Below are 21,445 nucleotides of genomic sequence, written 5' to 3' on the forward strand. Positions count from 1 at the left end.
CACAGGGCATGAGTATGATACAGAAGACACAGGGCATGAGTATGATAAAACAGACACATGGCATGAGTATGATAAAGCAGATACAGGGCATGAGTATGGTACAGCAGATACAGGACATGAGCATGATAAAGCAGACATAGGGCATGAGTATGAAAGAGCAGACAGTGCTAAAGTATGCTGCAGCAGACACAGGGCATGAGTATGATAAAGCAGATACAGGGCATGAGCATCATAAAGCAGACACATAGGGCATTAGTATGAAACAGCAGACCCATGGCATTAGTATGATACAGACGACACAGGGCATAGGTATGAAAGAGCAGTCAGTGCTAAAGTATGATGCAGCAGACACAGCGCATGAGTATGATAAAGTAGATACAGGGCATGAGCATCATAAAGCAGACATAGGGCATTAGTATGAAACAGCAGACCCAGGGCATTAGTATGACACAGAAGACCCAGGCATGAGTATGAAACAGCAGACACTGGGCATGAGTATGACAAAGAAGACAGTGCTTTGATGCAGCAGACACAGGGCATGAGTATGAAACAGCAGACACAGGGCATTAGTATGACACAGCAGACCCAGGCATGAGTATGAAACAGCAGACACAGGGCGTGGGTATGATACAGCAGAGACTGGGCATGGGTATGACAAAGCAGACATAGGGCATTAGTATGACACAGCAGACAATGCTAAAGTATGATGCAACAGACACTGGGCATGAGGATGACACAGCAGACACAGGGCATGGGTATGATAAAGCAGACATACGGTATGAGTATGACACAGCAGACACAGGGCATGATTATGATAAAGAAGACACAGGCAAAGAGTATGATATCAGACAAAGGGCTTGCGTATTGTTAAGGTGTTATGATAATCAATATATTTTATAACTATTGGCACATGACTGCATCTATATAATGTGTATTTTTGTTTATGACTTAAGTTGTAGTGATTATCTATAAATAAGATATTATATAGCTAGTTTTGTACACGGATATCTATTATATTTTAAGATAGTACTTTGATATTAGATTGCATAGAACTTATTTATAGATGTTGTCGAGTTTGTAATCATCTAATCTGTTGACAAGTCTGGACTAATTTCTCATTCGCTGGTTGGTTCAGATAGGTTCTCAGAAGATTTAAGCTATTTCCCAATAAATGGGTTAGGGCACCTAAACATGTATTGTGAAATATTAGATTGAGTAGTAAGATCTGTCACGTGGGATACATTGCTACATATAGAAGACACGTATAGAAGGAGAGAACTGAGCAATTGATTCATTCATATTTGGGATTCATTCCTATTTCGGATTTTTGTTTCATCTTTTAAATTCAGTCTGCAGATGTGTTCAATGTGTTTAAATAATTTGAGACGAGATGTTTGTTGTGACTATTCATCGGACGCTCATTGGACAAAAACACTGTTCTAGGACTATGGTAAATTATTCAAAGAAGTTCAAGACAATACCAATGTGATACGTACAGTCGAGGATCTTAAATTCATTCGGAATATTCGATTCTTTTGGACTTTAATATAACCTTTTAGGATTATTTGGACACGTGGCTTAAATATGATATAGCAGACACCGGGTAGTGATATGATACAGTTTTGTTTCATTCGTAGGGATGTTTTAAAGAATTTATGATCTCCGCCGCTGCTCCACATCTGTAATAAATCTATGTAATGAAGACAGATTGTTGTGATACATTCATAGTTATTTCCAAAATCGTTGTGAATTGATATTTTGGTATAAACACACACAGACTATTTTCTAACTGTACTCAGAAATGTGTGCGTTTTATTTTGTAATATTTTCGGTCGATCAAGAGTTTGACCTTTAAGATCAATTTGTTGGTTGTGAATGGACTGCAATACATCTTTTGATTTCGTTTTCCTGAAATAACTCTAAGATTTTTCTGTATTGATGGCTTTGATAATAGTTATTGAACAATGTCTAAATTTACTTTTCCCCTCACGTCAGATACGATGCAAATCCTCTCGGAACCGTGTAACCAATTAAAACCGTGCACAGTGGGCTATAATTTAGCACCAGGAAACAAATATTGATCCCACCACTGGCATTTTTCGAGTGTCAGGAGCATATATAGTTAGCATTAATAAGTCTTTATAAAGATGTATAACCCAATTTAAAGTGCAAATATTATATTAGATAAATAGAACCCACACTTACAGGTATCAAGTACGTATAACCCAAGGTGCATAACCTTTTCCGGCCAAGGACCAGATTGCATTTTCTAAGACCACTCGAGGGCCACACACACTAGTTTATTTAATATAATTACTGTTCACGGGCCAGAATTCTGTGTTATTTTAATTTGCTTTGAAGGCTGGACAGAACAAGTTCGCGGGCGCGGACCACGGATTGTGCACTCCTGGTATAACCCATCTCAAATGCACAGAGTATGCTAAATCAATAAAAATCAGAATTTGAAGCTATGCGTCTATAAACAGGTAAATACATCTATGTTCCGAAGTTATGAGAATACAACAGGACTCAGAATTACCATCCACATTTTCACAATCGAATAGACTGACGTGTGCAATGAATAGACTGACATATGCATCGAATAGATTGACGTATATGTTGAATAGACTGACATATGCATCGAATAGTCTGACGTGTATGTTGAATAGACTGACATATGCATCGAATAGTCTGACGTGTATATTGAATAGACTGACGTATGCATTGAATATATTGAAGTGTATGTTGAATAGACTGACGTATGCATTGAATAGTCTGACTTGTATGTTGAATAGACTGATTTGTACATTGCATATTAAGAAACGACCACTCTCTTCTCGTTTGAATGAAACATTACACATAGTTTTACGGTTTTCATCTGGATATTATTTGAACATTAATTTTTAAGCATGATTATTCTATCTCGTGCAACAAGCAATGGGTATCAGATGAAATAATGGTAGCAAGGACCGGTGTTATGGTTTCAAACGCTGTAGATGTTGTATGACAGACTGTTTTTAACAAAATTAATCCATCCGCACATAATAAACTATTAGGCTTTAAACTCGTAATGTTAACGTGTGATGCATATAGTTTTCGGCAAATGGCCAATCCAATACCTACAAATAATAATAATAATAATAATAATAATAATGATAATAATAATAATAATAATAATAATAATAATAATAATGTGAGAATTCAGTCTCATGAGGTTTTCATTGCTGTAGCGATAAATTATAGTGTTTCGAATTTATAGTTTTAATGCATAACAAAAACTTAGAGAAAAACAAGATTTGTTATTACGACTACTGTATTCAAAACATTTCATGTTGAATAAATTAGCACACTCTTAACACGACATAGTTGCTTGTCAACACTATATTTGTATTTGTTTATTTTATGGTTTGAACTATCCATCAATTGTATTGACCTTTGTCATCTCGATAAGAAATTTGGAGATTACAAAGCAATTTAGGAATGGATGAGAAAAAAATATCGGCTATTATGGGGAGACAATCATAGTTAGGGGACTGCGTCGTTTTGGGGGAAGGAGCCAGTTTTTACGTACAAAATTTAATGCCGAAATCAGCGACCTAGTATAAAAATCATAAAAAGTCAAATACACAAGTGAGGTGAAAAAGGTCCATATTTTTGGATACCTATATTAAAAGAAAACATAAAAATATTATCCACTTGACCAGAGAAGTCAATGACAGTTCATAGCAGAATACGTTTATGCACCCCAACCCCTATTTGACACATGCATTTTTTCACATCCGAAGGCTATTTTTGACAGCATGTGGTGCTCACAGTGCAAACGCAATCCTTTTCCCTGGATGAAAATTTTGAAAAACATTGTCTACTAAATAGCTTGATGCAATTCAGAATAGTTGTCATTCAAGCCGTTTTTGAGATGTTCTACTTGCCTTGAACCCACGTGTCTACTGCAATGGGAGGCTAGCTCTTCTTCCTAGTCGACGATTGGTATTTCACTATCAACATACTGCAGAGCAACTACGGAAGGTGTACATGCCTGACATCAATTTCAAGAACAACACAAGCCCGAAACACTTAGTTCACAAATATATATATATATATATATATATATATATATATATATATATATATATATATATATATATATATATATATATATATATATATATATATATATATATATATATATATATATATAGTAAATAATAAGAGCTGAAAAGGTCACACCATAGCCTTAAGTTAGGAATTTACGAAACTGTACCCTGCCACCTTTACATTACTACATCAGAAATTTGTTTCTCTCTTTGCAAAGATGGAAGTCTGAAAAACTTTGGCGAAGTTTAAAAGCATATCACATCCAGGCTTGCAACAAATATTTTAGTGTTATTTCAGTTGTTCAGTACAAGTCAGGGTTTTGATTAATAGCTGCACGAATTCGTTCAATACTTGATGGAGCCAGACAATTGGATTATCTCTGTTTTCAGACCTCATTGGAAACACTCGATTTCTTCCGGTTTAGTCTGTCTGTACTTCTAATGAAAAACACTCGATTTCTCACCTTCTAGCCTGTCTGTATTAAATATCTAGCTTGTCTGTACTAAATATATATATAGCCTGTCTATATTGAATATCTAGCCTCTCTAAATTAATTATCTAGCCTGTCTATATTAAATATCTAGCCTGTCTATAATACATATCTAGCTTGTCAGAAATCTTAACGAAAAATACTCGATTTCTCCCTGCCTAGCCTGTCTATATTAAATATCTAGCCTGTTTATAATACATATCTGGCCGGTCAGAAATCTTAACGAAAAATACTCGATTTATCCCTGTCTAGCCTGTTTATATTAAATATCTAGCCCGTCAGAACTACTAACGAGATATACTCGAATTCTTCTTTTCTAGCCTGTCTGTACTATATATAAAACCTTCTGTATTAAATATCTAGATGTATGTACTTAATATCTAGACTGTCTATATTATATATCCAGACTGTCTATATTAGATATCTAAACTGTCTATATTAAGTATCTAGCCTATCTGTATTAAATATATAGACTGTCTATATTAAATATTTAAACTGTCTATATTAAATATCTAGAATGTCTGTATTAAATATCTAGACTGTCTATATTATATATCCAGACTGTCTATATTAAATATTTAGACTGTCTATATTAAATATCTAGCCTGTCTGTATTAAATATCTAGAATGTCTGTATTAAATGTCTGTATTAAATATCTAGAATGTCTGTATTCATTATCTAGCCAGTATGTACTATATATAAATCCTGTCTGTATTAAATATCTAGACTCTATGTACTTAATATCCAGCCTGTCTGTATTCAATATCTAGCCTGTGTGTACAAATATCTAGCCTGTCTGTGCTAAATATTTAGACTGTCTATATTAAATATGTAGACTGTCTGTATATATATCTACCAAGTCTGTACTCGTCATGTGAAGCATAGTATGCTGGTAACATTGATTTACAGTCGCCGTTTGTCTACATCTCTTAGGATTAATTTTCAGTACTTTCCTTCGCCACATAGGACCCACGCGCTGTCAAATGACCCCTTTCATTGGTATAGTGTCATATAACTTAGAACGTTATCACGTAGTCATGGGTTATTACATGATCATTTACAAAACATCAGTCGGATTCAAAGGCGGCATAATAAGTCAGACATGCTAACTAGGTAATAGTAATAAGCAGTCCGTGTGATATAACTGAACACTTCGAAACTAGACCAGCAAAATACTTAATGTTTAACTATGGCTTCTCCCCCCCCCCCGAATCTGTGACATTCACAGATCATTCCATAAGCATTCTTTAATATTATTCGCACCTGCTACATAATAATGACAACGAATTCGTGTTTAGAGTCATACATGTAAAGTTTAATGAAAAAGTAATTTTTAATTTATTACTAGTGCGACACAAATTACGATTCATTCTTTCTCTCTTGCACCATATAATCAACACGGGGAAGATTTTTTTTATCTCAAATAATGTATGTATGTATATATGTATGTATGTATGTATGTGTGTGTGTGTGTGTGTGTGTGTGTGTGTGTGTGTGTGTGTGTGTGTGATTTTGGATTTGTAACGTAGCTTAAACAATTTTTCAGTCATATCTCTACGATGTCTGCTGAGTGGCCGTTTAAAGTGATCTCTCTCTCTCTCTCTCTCTCTCTCTCTCTCTCTCTCTCTCTCTCTCTCCTCATCTGGTGACAAACAACTGTCTTGGTTGTAGACCGCGCTCTTTTCCACTGTGCAGTACAGGTATGGAGCTATGTTGTTCCTTCAAATACATATAATACCAACCTAAATATGTGTCATATTTTTTCTTCTCCTGGGATCAAAGAATATTCCTACTCTTTTTGAGTCAGATATCGTCCATCGCAATTAACAGAACTAGGGTTGTGGTCAATTCGCAATCTAATATTGATACACAATCCCATTAACTTGAAGATATGTCTTTTCTAGCGGTTCATCGCAGTTCCTTCAATAAGTATGACATAGACCTCTTAGGTAAACTATTATTACATCCCTCTGTGGCTATAAATTACTAGCTAAATTATGCATGTCTTCACCCGTTCCTTATGCCAACACATCGATTCTCGGTTGAAACGAATTCACAAACGAATTAATAGACTTAACACACTGTCTTAACTACGTTACTTTGCTAATAAGCGATTGATTGACAAATATTGCAAGACATGGAAAACCCAAATTTTAGCATATGAAATAATTTACTTCTCACAGTTCGTATCAGAAGAAATGCATGAAATAAATTCTTACGACACATGATTTCTATCACATACAAAACCACAAAGTTCGAACTCATTCATACCAACAAAATATTGTATGACATTGTTACATTGTCAGAACTTGGACTGACTAATTTCGTGACAGTAATTTCTTAAAACCTAGAAGTCCTTATGGGAACACACATACTCTCGGGTATCTTAGACATTCAGGATTACTTTCTCTAACCGAACAAAAAATTGCAGTATATGTGTATTGTTATGTATATTTCATTTAATTGTTTGTCAGTTACTCATTTATTTTTTTTTATTTCATGCTATTGTAATGTAATATTGTATGTTGGGCTTGCCCTTGTCCAAAACTCAGTTCATTTTTACTTGACCCAAACTGACATTTATATTTTATTCATTGCAAACAACTAATACATAACTAAATTATTTTATATCGTGTATGGGCTTAATATCAGGATCATTATTAATAAAAGAAGTAAATATGTTTATTTGGGTCTAAGCTTTTTAATTTCCTAAGTGTAATCCATATTATGGATTTGATTTTTGGAAACATCATGATTATTCTTAAAGGTTATCCTCCATCAGGTATTTTAAAAAAAATAGAAAATGCTAATTGTGACCTGATGTCAGTTAGAGTACTATATAATCTTATAACTGTGAAGACATGTCCATTCGTGCTTTAACATCTTGCACTTTCAAGTTGTATTATGTTGTGTCCAATTGGAATGAATTTTATTTTCTTCAAATTATTGAATTCAAGTGATTATTTTCTCTGAAAATATAAAAGTGCTCAATGTCTGGATAGAGACATTCACCGGAATTTATACTGAATTCAAACCTGGTATTATGCTACTGTGATTCAACAAAAGACCGTTGATACATCAAGACTTTATAAACTATAAGAGACAGCGCCTTCAGTTTTTGAATTTCTTTGGTACTTGTACTAAGTTTTATTTAGGACTTTAAACTACTAGGACTTGAGGCTGTAATTCTTGGATTATTTTGGGATTTGATTCACAATACCGTAAATTATTTTTTCTCATCCTAATTCCTGGGAAATAAATTGTATTTGTTAAATTTTACATAGCTCGTTTTCTTTCCCTGTTACTTAATTTTAGGGCATAGACTCGTAACAGTTTGAAGGTCAAAACTTAATTCTTGGGCCTCCCTCCCAAATAAAAATTTCCATGTTGGATATGAATTTTAGGTCCCCACTTCATGGCGGCTGCTATGTCACTGACCTTCATTTCAGCCAATTGGTTGCAAACAAATCCTTCTGTAGAAAGAACAATGTTTTCATTTACTTTTGTAACCATTACACAATTTTAACTCGACACTTACTCGATTTTAAAGGTAAGGAGCCAACATTTATCTCTGACTCTGCCAATTAACATTTTGTGTACAATAAAGAATTTGCTTTAAAAAATGCCCTTTGGATCGATGTACACGGAGTGCTTCACTAATGCTATAAAACCAAGACAGCATTGCTGGTAGAACAACTGTTATAGATACTTGATCGTCCTTAGGCAGGTCGAATAAGCGTCTAATGATCCTTGGACCGCCAATTCCCCAAATGTCATGCCTTTATCTGGAGGCTAAAAATTGATGTTTAAGTTTCCAAGTTAAAGCAGTTAGGAAAAATAAATTAAATTTCTCATTTGGGCTGATAGTCTCTGGACAACGAAATCGTCGCATTTTGCCCGTTAATTATGGGATATTGTGCTTCAGCTCGGTAAGTGAAACATGCCTATGTCATGGTGAAGTCATCTGTTCAACGTTACCTCGCAAATAACTAATAACCAATGACTTTTTGATGTGTTTGGTGAGGCTCAGCAGTAACCTTTAAATGAAACTAGCATTTGTTTCCCGTTTCTAATAGCACATATGGACATCCACTGTTGATGTCCTTTCATTTTGTCCTTGTGTTTAACGGCCAGCTATTGGAAGGTTTTGCAGTGTATAGTCCTGAAGATAATATGGTTGCTTAGTATGTCTGTTCGGAACTCATTACGTCGTAGTACAGTATACAAATGCACATAGATATCATTCCAAGAGATAAAACATTCTTCCATTTGAAGTTAAATCATAGTACGTGATAACAGTGTAATAATCACTCACCAAAGACGGACACTGAATACGTAGACTTCATTTATTTCATTTTCGCATCAAAGATAATTAATAATAGACAAATACCAGTCACGGCATGTTAAACTGTAACATGCTTCATATTCAGTCCAGAATAATGTGCATTCGTCGCATATTACAATGTGCTTTGGTTACCTTTGTTGTTATAGTTCAAATATCACCAAAATGGTTTAAATTGTGTGTGCGTATATTTCCATATCTTTGGTTTAAGGTTTAATTTGGCTCAGACAATAATCGTGATGAAGGATTTCATTTTGAAACATTGCTGTAAGCATAATGAATTCATTAGTGTAACAATCATATAAACAAAACATGTCATTTATTCCTTGTAAGTAGAAACTTATGTGAAATTTTTTCCGTGCTAGCATGTGCATGTTCTTTAGGTTCAGCTATTTCTTAATAACGTATCTCTTAATAATGTATCCCTTTATAATGTATCCCTTAATAACTGAGTCCTTAATAATGCATCTCTTAATAACGTACCCTTACAAACGTATATATTAATAATATATTCCTCAATAACGTATCCCTTAATAATGTATTTCTTTAATAATTTATTTCCTTGATAATTTATCCCTTATTAATTTATTCCCTTAATAATGTATCCCTTAATAATGTATTCCTTTAATAATGTATCACTATAATATATCCCTTAATAATGTATCCCCTAACTATGACGTTTATCTCTCTAATGTCGAAGTGGTCTTTGATGAGCTTACTGAATACACACTTTAAGACCGAATCAAATGACCATAGCACTAATTCTTATATGTCATTCCAACTTATAGATTTATGGTTCTTATTCGACTTCATATTGACTTCTTACTCGTTTGCATATAACTAGTTGTTCAATAGAATGTTCGTGTTCATAAAAAATACTTTATTTGTTAAAAATTAATAAATTGCATAAACAGCTGTTATCTTTATATGGAAATGCGCAGCTTTAAAACATTTAATTTTTTGCAAATCCAAGAATTGTTTGTAATGTATTTAGTTTGCTTTACATATCCTTTGAATGTAAGCTAAACTTTAGAAAATGTATTCGATGCTGCTTACATAAACTATACGTGTCCAAATCGAAATATAAACAAATTTATTTACCAAGGCAACAAAGGCTTTGGGCAAGATTTCTAAACACGAGTGCATCGAAAATAAATATTTTGCGTGATATGTACATCTTATAATGCAATAACATATATGTATGTTAATGAATCATCAGTACCAATACAATAACATTTATGTATGTTAAAGAATCATCAGTACCAATATAATAACATTTATGTATGCTAATGAATCATCAGTACAAATACAATAACATTTATGTATGTGAATGAATCATCAGTACAAATACAATAACATATATGTATGTTAATGAATCATCAGTACCAATATAATAACATATATGTATGTTAATGAATGAACAGTACTTAGCACGGTATATGTTATAGACTGCATCACTTTCAAAATTAAAATAGCTCAGCTTGCTTATGTTTGTTTTTTCGTATTATTAAGTTCATATGATAAAACGGGCCATGTTTTCAAACGGTCTGGTCATAACAACATTTATATTTTACAGCTTTTCTATAGCGTTAGGTACAGATGTAAAACGCTTATTTCCGTACTGCGCACTGAATTTTCAAGCATTAGTATATTTTCGAAAAAATCGATATTCGTCGATTTCCTAAATCTAAGTCTTCTTGGATTTCACTCAGCTTTGGATTCTAATTTGGTATGCGAAAGCTTAACAAGTCATTGCCTATAATATACGCAAACACATTTTTGCTTTATTCTGAGTAGTACATGGTCTAAAAAATTATAGCCGTGTTGAATCTGCATGTCATTTCAAATCCGTCCTTCCTGCCGACTCTGAACAAAGCACGTATGCCTTTATGCATGTAAATGTAAGGCATTTGACCGTACGATAACAATGAACATCGCCTTTAGGGTTTCAGCATTTTCGTTGAAAATAGCGAGAAAAGCATAATGATAAAGCGTTGATATGTATCTTATTCTGTTTGACTCATATGGTTATTATGTAAGAGGAGATTACATTTTACTCGTTAATGAAAGTTTCTTTGCGTTTCATTACATACACCTTTTGTCACATTGAAAATTATCTGATCGTATCAGCATGTACTCACATTTAATTAGCCCAGTTTCCTGTACAGAATTCACTACAGAAGTAGCCAACCTCATCAAATCGGAAGATAATGGGCATTCAAAACCAATAATAGCGAGATATGGGTTATCGCTTGCTTAAGGATAACTGAAACCGTATAACGCCCGATTAATCATGATACGACGGTAATAACGGAAAGGCAAGTATGCCTTATCGGCATGTCTTAAACACATAATTAAAACATGCATATGCATTTTATCTAACATTTGAAAAGAAATTTAAAAATTAGTAATAAAGAATTCATTGGGTATGGGACTGTACCCTGGGAAGGGTCCTCGCTTGTCAAAGTGTATACACATATAGAGCTCACACCCACCTCCTTACACACGCACAGCTTCTATTCCCATACAAAAACCTATCTGAAATCAGTGATTTAGGACTATGCTCATGGTATTTAATATTAACTTTAATGGAAGTCTTCTGTCATAGATTCATCTAAGTTGAACAATTTTTCATCAACGCAAACATTTAATTTTCGACATATAAACAGAGCATGTTAAACTTGTTAAACAGATTGGAACGACCCACATTCAACTTCGTCCATTCATCGAGAGTGGAAGAGAGAGGGGGGGGGTATTCTCTTTTTGTTGTTGTTGATAGAATAGGTGAATATAAAACAAGTCTACACTATGGAACGCACGGAAACAATTACCTGAGCGATAGTTGATCTGTCACCACTTGCCCGATCCATATTTTGCATGTAGTCAGTACGTTGATTGGCTACAATTAAGTTAATGATGTATTCATCGTATTTTGCATGTTGCGAAGACGTTGATAGGCTAGATATATTTTAACGTTTTAATCATCATCTTTTGCATGTGGCGATAACGTTGACTGGCTACATTTAAATTAATGTTGTACTCATCTCATCTTGTTAAAGTTTCGGGTGTGTTTATACGTTTTACTGATAAATGTTATTTTGTGTGGAGATTATGCTAAGATATGGATAGTACTGTTCGGTTAGCGTTCCTAAGGCAAAGATATTGGATCCGTTTATCTACTAAATCTGATAAAATTAATGACTACATAGGTCGGTCACCATGCAGCTTGTCATGTTTATTTATACTTGTTGATGAGGAATTGCACAATTTAAATGTGTATGTTGAATGCAAAAAGAATGTTAATCGCTTTTGAATGAATTCGGCAATTTATTATTTATTTAAAACAGGTACCTCCCTCCCCAACCCTCAAAACGTTTCCCCTAAGTTTAAAAAAAAAATATGTTTACGTGAGAGAAGAAATATATAGGACAATTTTACAGCATTTAAGTCATTAAAAGAATACCAGAGCCAAATAACATACATACATACATACATATATATATATATATATATATATATATATATATATATATATATATATATATATATATATATATATATATATATATATATATATATCAGTCAATCAATCAATCATTCAGTCAATCTATCTATCTGTCTATCTTTCTATCTATCTAACTTTCTTGCTAACATTTTAAAAAATTATCTTAGAAGATATATTGATCATATTGAAAACGAGACGATGTGGAAAGGAAAACATTAAAATTAATTAACTTGCGTGAGATATAATTTTCTCTTTCTTTTGTTAATATAAGCCTATAAAAAGTGAACGTCTTCCGTTTGCCAAAAAATGAAGTTTTCGCTGATAATTGAAGAATTTATACACCCTTAGAGTTATCAAATGTGAGATCAAACTATATTTATTTGCATTTCCACATAATTTTTGAATCAGAGTATCTGAGTCACTCCGCTTCTGTGTGACGTTTGGTCAAATTGTCTTTCAAAAATGTCAAAATTGGGCTGATTTCAACATCAGGTGGCATTTTAGTTTTGTCTATAATTTTGTTACCAAATATTCATGAAAATGAGTGACTTAAAAGCAGTCGATTGATTGACTATTTATATTCATGTAAACTCAATGGTACGCGTTACATGGACAAACATCGTCTAACAAGGACTCTATGAGTGATACGATGAGCAATATGAATGTATCGGACTAATGATACATATTCAATTAAACCGAGATCTCTGGTAATGCCACTTTTCCACAGAACCAGGGGTTAAAACATTTGGACTTTTCATTAAGCATTTGAATCTGAACATCCAGGTTATTTTATTGAAGAGATTTTAATATCTCAATAAGGTAATGTTTTATATCGATAACACTGCAAGAAACAACAAATGCCAAACATTAGCAACCCAACATGCCCGTGATCGCTCTCTATGGCCCTGGTAGCCCTGGTATATGAGACTCCTATTTTGTGTATAATTAGCTTCCCATACTCATAACATATAGCTGATACAACCTGGTGTTATTTTATACTCTGCAAATAAGCTTCCCATAATCTTGTCCTATAGGTTGCAGAACATACCATAATACGTTTTAATAATAATAATAATAATAATAACAATAATAATAATAATAATAATTATTATTATTATTATTATTATTATTGTTATTATTATTATTATTATTATTATTATTATTATTATTATTATTATCAGCAACGACAACAGCAAAGGTAACAAAAATACTATGTAAGAGGGGTAACACAAAAGAAATTAAGAGCAACTTTTATACATTCTTTTGTATACATTTTTCTTCCTCTGCTTTTATTATGAAGCGATTTCTTTCTTTTATAGCTGAAATTCTGTGTGGCTAGTGTTCAGAAATATGTATGATTGTCGGAAATATAATTATAACCTTATCCAATGGTTCGATTTTATCTTGTAGTGTTTGCCGATCCTCCCCAGTGCCCCATTCCGTACTATATTATTCTCTTTTTTTTTCTTGTCACTAACATATTTTGATCTCAATTCTAAATGAGAATGTATGTAGAATAAAATTATTTATAGAAAAAAAAAAAACAGTCTAAAAAATCCACGGCATGCTCTATTATGCCTGCCCGCCATATATGTTGAACTGCGACTGTTGACGTTTGCTCACAGACCTATTGGGTTACAGTAGTTACCACAAGTGTAAAACATTGAAATAAGTGTTGTTCACTATATATGATGATTCAAATGCTTCTATAAACTTATTTTGTATTTTCCATATGTTATTCACTCATATTGACTCTAACCTATAGGAAAACCATCACATCTGAAAAGATTTGTCAGTTAGAGCCCCATTGGGAAGAACAAGCTGCCATTTGCTTGTCTCAGATTCGTGGGTTTAAATAATGAGACACGCCCATTTCAACATGTACTTTAGAGGCTCCAGGTGGGGAAATGCACGATCGCACTTTTGCCAGAGTTGACTTTCATCTGCGCAATACGTTTTAAAGAAACAAAAAGCGGATAAATACTTCTTTTATAAACACTCGCTTCGTATTCACTGTCGGTATGTAGTAATGTTTCTAGAGCCTTTTATAATAAAGAACAGGCTGTAGTTACTTCTCAATTAAAAAAATATTTTCTTTCCAATTATATGTACTATTTAATAAACTGCCTAATCTATTTATGACAGCAACACGAAACAGAATGTACAGGCATAAAAACACAAGCGTCCGATATTTTAAATATAAACAAATTTGAAGCGTAAAACCCAAAACAAATATATACAAAAGATATTCAATTATGTATCACAGTCCTCAATTTTGGATTCAGATAACACTGGTCAACAGTGAAATCATTACTGACTTGAAAAGGCCCTAATCTGTAGTATTTTGGTGTGCCGAACACGAATATAACCGTGAAAAATTTGTATTGGCTCTGGTTTTGAAGATATTCATATACCTCATTTTCTATGTTTCACTGTGTAAATTTCTCCAGTAGGACTGCAGCAACATCCGGAATAATGATGTAACATTGCATAATACCATCATGCTCACATCATCCACAGTTGATTGCATCATTTTCTGATGCAATGCAATACTAATGCCATGCGGCTGCTGAAGTAAGTTGACGTCAGCAGTGTACTATACATGTGTAGGCCTATTATACTAATGCCAGGCGGCTGCTGAAGCTGACGTAAGCAGTGTACTATATAAAGCCCAATCAGATAGGTTCAGCATTTAAAATATTTTAGACGTTGTGCGAGACAGTTCAAGCTACTGTTACATAAAACTTATTATTTTATCCATTTACGTACAATAAAGAACAGTAATGCCTCGAAAGTGTGTTAATACCGCGGACAATTTTTGCTATATTTGTGGGGAAGTGACATTTGCCAACCAGAAGAAAAGTATCAATTCTCAAGTGAAGAAGGCATATCATCTTTACTTCGGATGCAAGGTTGGTGACCAAGACAAGCCTTGGGCTCCGCATATATGCTGTGCTACATGTACAACACAGCTTTCACAGTGGTTGAATTGCAAAAGGTCATCAATGCCGTTTGCAGTCCCAATGGTGTGGAGAGAGCCAAGCAACCACCTAAATGACTGTTACTTCTGCTTGGCTCCTCCTCTTTCCGGCGGAATAACGAAGCGAAAGAAGTCGAGAATAGTCTACCCAAACATTCCGTCTGCATTGAGACCAGTTCCACATGGTGAGGGACTTCCTATTCCAGAACCTCCAGCAGAATATTCTCTTGATTCATCTGACGAAGACAAAGGTGAGTCGACCTGTTCTTCTCCTGGTCCATCAGCATGCAGTGATCCAGATTTTCACTGTGGTGCATCATCAACCCCAAACAGAATAACACAGGAAGAACTAAATGACCTGATTCGTGATTTGGACTTATCAAAGAACAAGGCAGAATTGCTAGGATCAAGACTCCAACAATGGAATCTTCTAGAAGAAGATGTCACAATTACTGCATATCGAAAGCGCCACCAGCAATTGGAGCCTTTCTTCAGAAAGGAAAGTAATCTGATATTCTGTTCCGATATTGAGGGCCTCATGAATGCTTTAAAAATCACTCATGACCCACAAGAATGGAGACTATTTGTGGACTCTTCGAAACTGAGTCTCAAGGCTGTGCTTTTGCACAATGGAAACATTCTTCCATCTATTCCAGTAGCGTATGCTGTCCACATGAAAGAGACATACGATAACTTAAGGCAGCTACTGAATTCCATTGAGTATAACAAGTACAGCTGGCACCTCTGTGGTGATTTGAAGGTAGTTGCCCTTTTAATGGGACTGCAGCAAGGATATACAAAATACATGTGTTTCTTATGCGAGTGGGATAGCCGAGCAAGGGAAATGCACTACATGAGGAAGGAATGGACTCACAGGCAGAATGTAGCCATTGGAGAGAAGAATATCCAACACCCAGCTCTGGTTGAGGCTCAGAAAATCTTGCTACCACCCCTTCACATCAAACTAGGTTTGATGAAGAACTTCGTGAAAGCCATTGACCGGACTTTGCCAGCATTCCGATACCTGCATGAAAAATTCCCTCGACTCAGCGAAGCAAAGATTAAAGAGGGAGTTTTTGTGGGTTTTCAGATTCGAGAGCTTTTCAAAGATGACCGGTTCAACAACTTGCTGGAAGGTGACGCGAAACAAGCATGGAATACTTTTCGCCTAGTTTCTACAAACTTCCTCGGAAATGTTAGGGCAGAAAACTATAAGGAACTAGTAGAAGACATGTTGATGAAGTATAAGAAACTTGGCTGCAATATGTCTCTAAAGATTCACTTCCTTCATTCCCATTTGGATTTCTTTCCTAGCAACTGTGGTATTGTTAGTGATGAACACGGCGAACGTTTTCATCAAGATATCGCAACAATGGAACAAAGATACCAGGGAAAATGGTCCACTACAATGCTGGCTGACTACTGCTGGACACTCCTCAGAGATGCTCCCGAACAGCTGTACAAGAGACAGGCGAAGAAATCTAAGATGTAGTCAATGACTTGATTTTTTATAGGTAGGCTATTACAGTTGACCTTTTACTATTGGAATGCATTTCGTTATGTAAACATTAATTTCTTGCAGATTACAAAAAAACTAGAGCCAATTTTGCAATTTGACTATCATATTCGTGTTCAGCACATAAAAATTGATAAGAATTGACTAATTTTATTTCAGTAACATGACTTTTGTAAAAATTTGTTGTCCAGTGTAATCAGTAAATGAAGCAGTAATTTTATTTTTTTCTGTCTAATTTATATTAATGAAATACCTTTATTACACCCGTCTTCTTCTGTATTATTATTTATCTTTCCAACCTTAAGTGATCAGTGTTTTGCTTTATTTGCTTTGGTGCTATTTTTTAAATTAATCATTAGATTTTTAATGTTATATTTTAGAAATAGGCACATTTTTATTTTCGGAAAAATGTTTATATGTTTCGTCATAGTCAAAGTTATTTAAGTTGCAGCATCCATTCTCTTTTTTACTGCTAAATTTAGATCTTTAAGAACGCATATGAGAGATTGCAATCATTGTTCACCGAGTTGTTTGGTTACAAAACTATTGAATTTTCTTTACAAATCTCTTAATAAATGTTTACATCGTGACTTAACATTTTGCCGTGGTGGTTTTTAAAAAAAAAACAAACAAATGCAGTTGATGTAATGTTGTTTTATAATAGATTTGACGAACGTTTCTCATCATGCATTCCTTCGTTGTCATTGGAAAACAAAGGTTAACATGTCTATGCTGAATTGTATTGGTGCATTTTGGGTAGACGGTAAATTAAACCGGTACACAGTATATTACACAGAAACATAGAAAATTATACAGTTATACTGTATATTACACAGGTACACAGTAAATTACACAGGTACACGGATGTTGTAAATTACACAGGTAAAGAGAAAAGTACACAGGCACATAGTCAAATTAAACATGTATACCTTAAATTACACGGGTACACAGTAAATTACACAGTACATAGTAAATATCACAGGTACAAATTACACAGGTACGTCGTATCTGACACAGGTACACAGTATACATAAATACAGTAAATTGCACAGGTAAACAGTAAATTAGAAAGGTACATATCAAATTACACATAGACACAGATTTTACTCTTTGGTACACCCCAAACAAATTCTACATGTTCATTCAACATCTGGCCATTAGCGATGACAATAATGAGTAAATGAGAAATACGCAAGCAATTCTTTATTGGGAACTTTACAAGATATCTTCTTTTGTTCCGAGAATATAGGGGAGACCACTCCTTTTATTCTCAAAGTGTTTTGAGAAATGACTGTAATTTTAGTGCTGAAAAAAGCAAGCTCATACATTTGGCTAACTATATATCTTCTTACAGTGATTTATCCAGATGAAAATATCACAGTTAATCGAAATTTAAATTTAAAGTTTGCAGAGAGAGAGAGAGAAAGACAGACAGACAGACAGACAGACAGAGCGAGTGTGTGTCTTGGTTAACATCTGAACCTGTACTGCTTGCCCCACTTTTATCTATTCTCTTGAAGCTGTAAATAAAACTCTCACAAATCTTAATTCTAGCTATATATGCCCTATATTTACTACAGCTATGTTGCCAGATAATCTGCATTGTCAGTTAACGTGGGTATGTTACACTCTAAACAATATATAAGATTACGTATGGGTGGATGTGGTATGCCCCAATAGAATATGTAGCAAATATTAGTCTGGCTCGCTGTAGTAGCCAGACTGCACACACTATGGTAGAATCGAGTCATTTAGCAAAGAAGACTATTGAACATTTCCCAAGGAGCGCAATGCTTTAATAAATAAATGTTTGCTTTCAGATGTTCTGACTATAATCCTAACTGAACTAGTACGAAGTACTGCAGAATTATTTTTCCTGAAGATCGTGGTAAGAAAATGACTATTCTTTAGCGACTTGTTAGAAATGATACAAGATATAGGCTTCATCATGGCGACCAGTTACGTCCTACATTTTAGAAAGTTTTTATTTCAGCAGAGACCCCAAACCATTTTTTCGCACTATAAGCATAACTGCATATATACGTTGAAGTATGATGCACAAAGACAGAAGGAAAAAAACACACCTGGAACGTTATGTGAAAATACAAAAAAAAAACGAAAAATATAAGGACGACACGAATGAGGATTAGAAGATTCGAAGACGAAAACCACAGTTCATCTTCTTAGGACTGACATATATTGAAGTGGGACCAACAAATCTGACACTTATCATCAATGTAGCCAGAAAATTGTGTCCCTATGTCTTGTCAGTCTTATATAGTAAATGTTCCTTCGCAATATACAATGAAGACAAAATGCCTTCAAGTAATTAACTTTAAACATGAGAAATAATCTATAAAAAAAAATTTGCAATGATCTTTGGGTACAAAATGGGACGTCTGGGTATAAAATGAGATTTCTGAACAAATTTATGGTCTAGACCGTGCGATAAACATCACCCATATGTCACAGAGATTTGAATAAAAATTGGTACATAATAACTTTGCCAACTTTATGGTATAAACTGTATTTTTATACTACCACATGTACTGTGTAACCTCTCACATTGTTGTACCTCAAACAGGCACACGTTTGTCAAACGCTCGGTATTGGTGCAGCAATAAAAAGCTTTATTGCAAAATGTCGGGATCAAGAGCTGTTTATCAAGTGCAAAGTTTGTCGCCAGAATCTTTAACACATTATTAGGACCGCTTCGGTGGCCTAGTGGTTAGAGGGTCTGCCACGGATGTAGGAGGTCGTGGATTCGAACCAAAGACTTATAAAAATGGTGCTAAGCGTTAAGAAGTTAGTGTTAGGACTGGTAGGTCTGGTCTCAGGAAAAGGTTACTGGATGGGACATGAATCTACATATCTGTGTCATGATGCACAAATACTAGACATCACTATAAACTGTCACACTGTAGACATCGAAGTGATATGACTGAAAAATTGTTATAACTACGTTAAAAGTCAAACAGAGAGAGAGAGAGAGAGAGCTCTATGTCTTTGGTATGTATATTTGATTTACTTGTGTCTGATTCTATATATATATATATATATATATATATATATATATATATATATATATATATATATATATATATATATATATATATATATATATATAAATTTATTTATTTATTACAATTTAACTGTTTGTCAGTTTTAATTTTTTTATTTTATATTACATGCTATTGTAAGGTAAATTTATTTTCTAGAGATGATAATTTTTTCAGAAAATAGTTCGACATTCACTGTTTGTTTTATGAACACAAGGTGTTGATCTGAATCCTGACCCTGATTCAATATTTGTAGCAACTACGTAACCAAGTTCTATCTTTATTTTACAATGATTGTTTATTGTTAAGGTCATGATGGGACTTTTTTTTTAATTTTTTATTTCTGAGAATAAAATGATTGGTTTTCGTCCGTCATGGCCAGACTGGGTGGACGTGATCTTTAACAAGTACGTAATTTCTATAAGCTTCTAGAACATGATCACATGACGAATTGTTTACGTTTTAAGAGACGATATAACCTCTGTTTTGGAGTGTTATTCTCAATTTCAGCTGGGCGTTCTCTTATACTGGAAGTTGTATGTTGTGCTGTTTGGAGTTATTTCAAATTATTTGGATTCAAAAGGATTAATTCTGTTATTTTTCTGGAAAATATGTGTGCTTATGTGAAATTGTTAAACAAGGACATTTTTCATTATAAAGCTTTATTCAAATATCCGAACACGGAGTGATAATTTTTGTTTCTACAAGGAACAGTTGACTTCAACATTACAGATTGCAGCATATGTTATCGTCTTCCATCTTGGATTCTTCGTCGGGATTAGAACTTGAAATCAGTAGAACATTTTGTTATTAGGACTTCAAAAATTGTATTCGTGGATTATTCTTGGATTATTTTTGGATTTGATTCTTAAAACCGTAAGTTCATATTTTTTTCATTTTTACAGAATTTTCCAGGCAAATTAATTATTACTGTATTTTTCAAAGCTTGCTGTTTTCATTCTTACTTTTGTTACTGTTTATTCGAATCTAAACACGTGACATAAGAGTCTTGCATAGGATATGCCATTTTAGTACCTTTCTCAATGACACATCAATGAAGACTGAGACAATGTGCATGTTCTGAAAGTGCAGCGAGTCTATAGTCTTACACTAAGTAACAGAAAAGTGCAAAAAACCAACAAGTTTGTAAAATTTAAAAAACAATAATGCATTTCCTTTTAACACAAATTGAAAATTTATAAAGATATTACGGTATTGTGAAATAAAATCCCAAATAGATCGAAGAGTTCTATCACCAATCCGACGTATTGAGTGTTCATAATGAATTCCATTCCTTATCGTGCTCATGTAACGATGGCCTCGCATGTGTCGATGTGTCAACACTCTTGATGTTATATACATTTTCAGAATATTTTATGATATAGAATTAAATTGCCAGGTAAAGAACATACAACTTTGCTATGTAAATCTCTAATTATTGGTTGTGATAATGACGA

The sequence above is a fragment of the Sinohyriopsis cumingii genome, unplaced genomic scaffold (assembly GCF_028554795.1).
Source record: "Sinohyriopsis cumingii isolate HCF-2022 unplaced genomic scaffold, ASM2855479v2 utg000741l, whole genome shotgun sequence".
Taxonomy (NCBI): Eukaryota; Metazoa; Mollusca; class Bivalvia; order Unionida; family Unionidae; genus Sinohyriopsis; species Sinohyriopsis cumingii.